Source organism: Arachis ipaensis, chromosome B05 (genome assembly GCF_000816755.2).
Source record: "Arachis ipaensis cultivar K30076 chromosome B05, Araip1.1, whole genome shotgun sequence".
Classification (NCBI taxonomy): domain Eukaryota; kingdom Viridiplantae; phylum Streptophyta; class Magnoliopsida; order Fabales; family Fabaceae; genus Arachis; species Arachis ipaensis.
In genome coordinates this window covers 143,399,389-143,405,021 of record NC_029789.2, presented here as the reverse complement: position 1 = coordinate 143,405,021, position 5,633 = coordinate 143,399,389, and positions in this window count along the sequence as shown.

Here is a 5,633-nt window from a genome sequence, read left to right as displayed (position 1 = left end):
CTCTTGAGGATTTAAAGGAACAAAATGTAACATGCTTCACATATTTTGAATCTTAAAAATGGCTTTGGCATAGAAAGTTGGGACATGCTAGCATGTATCAAATTTCTAAGCTAGTCAAAAGAAATTTGGTTAGAGGAATTCCAAACATCAAGTTTGATAAGGATCTTACTTGTGACGCTTGTCAATTAGGCAAACAAGTAAAATCCTCTTTTAAATCAAAAGATGGAATTTCTACTAAAAGGCCATTGGAAATGTTACATATTGATCTTTTTGGTCCTACTAGAACTCAAAGTTTAGGAGGTAAACATTATGGTCTTGTGGTGGTAGATGATTACTCTAGATTTGGTTGGGTACTTTTCCTTGCTCATAAGAATGATGCCTTTCATGCTTTTTCCACCCTTTGTAAGAAAATTCAAAATGAAAAGGATTTGAAAATTGCCCATTTAAGAAGTGATCATGGAAGAGAATTTGAAAATCAAGATTTTGAAAAGTTCTGTGATGACTTAGGTATTTCTCATAATTTCTCATGTCCTAGAACCCCCCAACAAAATGGAGTGGTTGAAAGAAGGAATAGAAGCCTTCAAGAAATGACTAGGGCTATGTTATGTGAGAATGAAATACCTAAATTCTTATGGGCTGAGGCTGTAAACACAGCATGTTATATTTTGAATAGAACAATCATTAGAAAAGGGTTAAAGAAAACACCTTATGAGCTATGGAAAGGAACCCCTCCAAATCTTAAGTACTTTCATATTTTTGGATGCAAATGTTTTGTGCTTAATAATAAAGAAAACCTTGGAAAATTTGATCCAAAATCATATGAAGGAATGTTTGTTGGATATTCCACCACAAGCAAGGCCTATAGAGTTTATCTCAAGGAGCATAGGACAATAGAGGAATCCATACATGTTACTTTTTGTGATTCTAACTTAATTCCCAGTATTGTGAAGGATATTGATTCAGATTGTGAAGAGAATGGAACAAGCAAAGAAATTCCCAAATCTGTCCAGAATGAAGAATCTGTCAGCCCTGTTCCGTCTCATCAAATTGAAGGAGACACTTCCATTTTATCTCCTGTACAGGCACGAGCAACTGAAACAGTGAGACCACCAGAAGTTCATCAAAGTTCTACACCTGTCCGAAAGCCTAGAGAATGGAAGTTTATGAGGGGTTATCCTCATGATTTCATCATTGGTGATCCTTCTCATGGCGTAACAACAAGATCCTCCACCAAAAGGCAAACCGAACCTAGCAACTTTGCTTTCTTGTCACAAATGGAGCCCAACAATGTCAAACAAGCTCTTGAAGATCCATCATGGGTCAAGGCCATGGAAGAGGAGCTAGCTCAATTCGACAAGAATGAGGTTTGGACATTAGTACCTTATTCGGATGATATGAAGGTAACGGGTACTAAGTGGGTCTTTAAAAATAAACTTGGTGAGGATGGACAAGTTGTTCGTAACAAGGCTAGATTAGTGGCCCAAGGTTACGATCAAGAAGAAGGAATAGATTTTGATGAGTCTTTTGCTCCGGTAGCTAGAATGGAAGCAATTCGATTGCTTCTTGCCTATGCCGCCCATAAAGGTTTCAAAATGTTTCAAATGGATGTTAAATGTGCTTTTCTTAATGGCTTTATTGATAGAGAAGTGTATGTGGCACAACCCCCCGGTTTTGAGCATAAAGAGTTTCCAAATCATGTTTTCAAATTAACTAAGGCTCTTTATGGCCTTAGACAAGCTCCAAGAGCTTGGTATGAAAGGCTTAGTGCCTTCTTGTTGGAAAATAAATTTCAAAGGGGTACCACCGACACCACTTTATTCATTAAAGCATCTAATGATGATATACTCCTTGTTCAAGTTTATGTTGATGACATTGTATTTGGATCGGCCAACATTTCCTTGTGTGAAGAGTTTGGAAAACTCATGACTAGTGAGTTTGAAATGAGTTTAATGGGAGAGCTTACTTTCTTTCTTGGCCTCCAAATTAAACAAACTCCTAGTGGAACTTTTATTTACCAAGGAAAATATGCGAAAGAACTTATTAAAAAGTTTGGCCTAGAAAATTCCAAAGCAATGGGTACTCCAATGCATCCTAACACAAAACTTGAAAAGGATGATGATGGTCAAGATGTGGATGAAACAAAGTATAGAGGAATGATAGGTTCACTCATGTACCTTAGTGGCTTTATCCACAGCTGAAGCAGAATATATTTCCGCATCTGCATGTTGCACTCAATTAATTTGGTTAAAAACACAATTGGAAGATTACAAATTAAAAATCAATAGTATACCCCTATTCTGTGATAATATGAGTGCAATAAATATTTCAAAAAATCCTGTTTTGCACTCAAGAACAAAGCACATTGAAATTAAATATCATTTCATTAGGGAACATGTGCAAAAGGGTACTATTGATATTCAATTTGTAAAATCTGAAGACCAAATTGCTGATATTTTTTACAAAACCCCTCTGTGAAGATAGATTCTGTACCTTGAGAAAAAGTTTGGGAATGTTTGATTTAAGTTTTATTGAAAATCTGTGAACTTGTGACTCTGTTCAGTTTTTGCTCGTAGGTTTGGACGAGATGAAAATCATGGCATGATGGAAGAGCTGTGGTCAAGGGGGAGGCAGCGCAGAATTCAAAATTTTATGGGCCCCACCAAAATTCCTTGACCCCACCTTAACAGTTATGGTAGTTATCTTTCTACAAATAAGAATCTTCCTCTTGTGTCATCAAATCTCCTTGGAAGTGGTTATTGTCAAATCAAATCCCTATATCCATCCAATCCCTTGATTTAAGGAAACAACTTTTCAGTTTTGGATTTCAAAAGTTAAAAGGAAAATCATTTTTTTTTGGATAATAACCACCCATTATGGTCATTAACCGTCCACTAATGGTCATTACTCTCCATATTCTCTTTCCAAACCCCATTAAATGCGTTCACCCACCTTGTCTCTCTCCCTCTCTCAATTCGGTTATCACCACCACCCTTTCATATTCCATTCCCATTACCATGAAAAAGAAAACCGCGCCAAGAAAGAGTGAACGAATTCTTCTTTCTCAAAAACCATCAACACCCCAAACGCACACTCATATCCACATACATTCTACTTCCTCATCCTCTCCCTCACCTCCAACCAAACAAACCGAAACAATGAGAAGAAAAGTAGTGGCCCAAAAGAGTTCCGGAAGAGGACGAAACAGGAAGAACAAGGACCCCCAAGAGGAAGAAGAGCAAGAATCTTATACTTCTCCCATTCCATCACCTCCACCCTCATCACCGAAGCGGACTACTCCTGGAAAAAGCTCCCAAAAGAATCAAGGGTTTGCACTCAATGACACTACTGAACCTTCAAACTTGGAGTCCATGGAATTCAGAGACAAATATGGCAAGACTCACTCCCACTTTGATCCAAGCAGATTTAACTCTTGCACCTCGTTTGAGTTTCATAAGGAAGTTATGGAGAAGCGTCATTTGTGCACAACTTATCTTGTTAGCCTTGAAAATCTCACCAACAAGGGCATCAACGTCTCTCCTCTGTTCGAACTACTCAACTGGAAACCTTTGCTTCTCATCCAAAAACCAGTCTACCCTGGTCTTGTTCGAGAGTTTTATGCCAATATGCGGCTCATTGACGGCATCCTTCACTCCTATGTCAAAAGGGTTCAAATAGCCCTTGATGCTGAGACTATTGGAGCGGCCCTGGGCTTCAAGGATGAAGGACCGCGAGCATACATGGTGGAAAAATGGGACACACAAGTTGGCATTCCATACAAGACTGTTCTCAAGCACATCTGCGAGAACCTTTCTGGATTGCATGGCACCATACCAACACATAAAGCTCTAGGACCGGTCAACTCTCTGCTTCACCGCATCATCACACATATTCTGACTCCCCAAAGCGGCTCACACAACCGAGTAACATTTTCTGACTGTCTCATCTTATTTGCTTTGGTTACCTCTACTCCTATATCCTTCGGTTATATTATGATTAGGCACATGTGGGATTCTGTTAGAAGCACCAGAAAGGCTAACCTGCCTTATGGTATGTTTTTAACTAGAATATTTGAGTACTTTAAAGTTGATTTGTTGAATGAGGCTGTAGAAAACAAGGTGTCTTCAATCAGAGGAGGAGGAGCAACTAAGGAAACCAAAGGGCGACAACCTGCTGCATCGGATAGTGACCATGAAGGCAGACCAGAATCTTCCAAAACAATCAAGTCCATCAAACAGATTTTGGGAGAATTTTCGAACATGGCAGATTTGATGTATCGGTCAGCCAAAGAAACCCATAAGCAAGCCTTTGACAGTGAGAAAGCTTGGAAAAATTGCAAAGACAGGGTCAATCTGATGATGGAACATTTTAAAGAAGATTTGGGGGATGATAGTGTCGGAGATGCTGAAGAACAACTTAATTTTTCTGATGATTAGTGACTGTTTCTTTACTCTGTTTGATATTGGCTCCACTAGGCTCAATCCTTTTTGTATGAGCATGACTTGCTACTCACTGCTCTAAGACACTCTCTAGGATACTGTGATATACTCTTGCTACTTTGTTTTGAATATTTTGCTATGTTTTGATCATGTTTTGTGCAGGTGCCCCCATGATGACAAAAGGGGGAGGAAATTTAAGTTCCAAAATTGAAATTGGAACAAAACAGGGGAACAGGGGATGAAACGAAACAGGGGAACAGGGGATGAAATTTTCAAAATTGAAAATTTATGATCACCCTTGTTCAAAGAATGTACGAGTTATTGCATTCACTATATTGCTTGAACTCACTATATTGCTTGAACTGCATTTGGTTTATGATGATGTTTGATTTATTTTGATGCCTGGCTGTTTGATTCATCATTAATAACTTTGCTTGATTGAAAACTTATTTTTGGCAGTTCCTTTAAAATATGTAATGTATGAAAACTGTTTTGATCATGTGTACTTCAAATATTTTTCACATCATTTTGTTTTGCTCTGATATACTAACAAGAAATGTTTGAAAAATATTTGGATAAATTTTTGTTTGTATGAAAAAAAAATAATAAAAAAAAATAAAAAAAGAAAAGGGGTTGAGCAGTAAATCAGTTATGATATCAAATGAGTTTTGAATATCAATTTAAAACTGCTCATAAATCAAGCATTTAGCATCATAAAATATGCTAAATAACATTGTTACTTGAAGCTTGATTAAAATGTTACAGGTTAGTGCTTCCCTTGGTAACATAAGCATACATCAAGGGGGAGCAATGTGACATTTTGAAAAGGGGAGAAATTCAAATCAAAGGGAGTATTCTTTACTCATTCTCTAAATTTTTCCATTTCAATTTTAATAATGTTTGTCATCAAGGGGGAGATTGATGAGTTTGGAAAACTCTAAACCAAATTAATGATGATCAAACATTATTAACAGCAAAATTATTAAGCTAATTATGATTAATGTGCTAATTAAAATAATTTTGTTGTGCAGGATTATACTGGGCCGAAATAAAAAGAAAGGATCTTAAGCCCAATAAAATAAATTTCAGCCTCATGTAATTCTTGTTAAGTGTTGTTTTGGCTGAAATGGTTTTATCAATTGGGCCAAGAATAAGTTTTAAGCCCATGTTTGCTTCCTATACTTGATCCGTTACAAA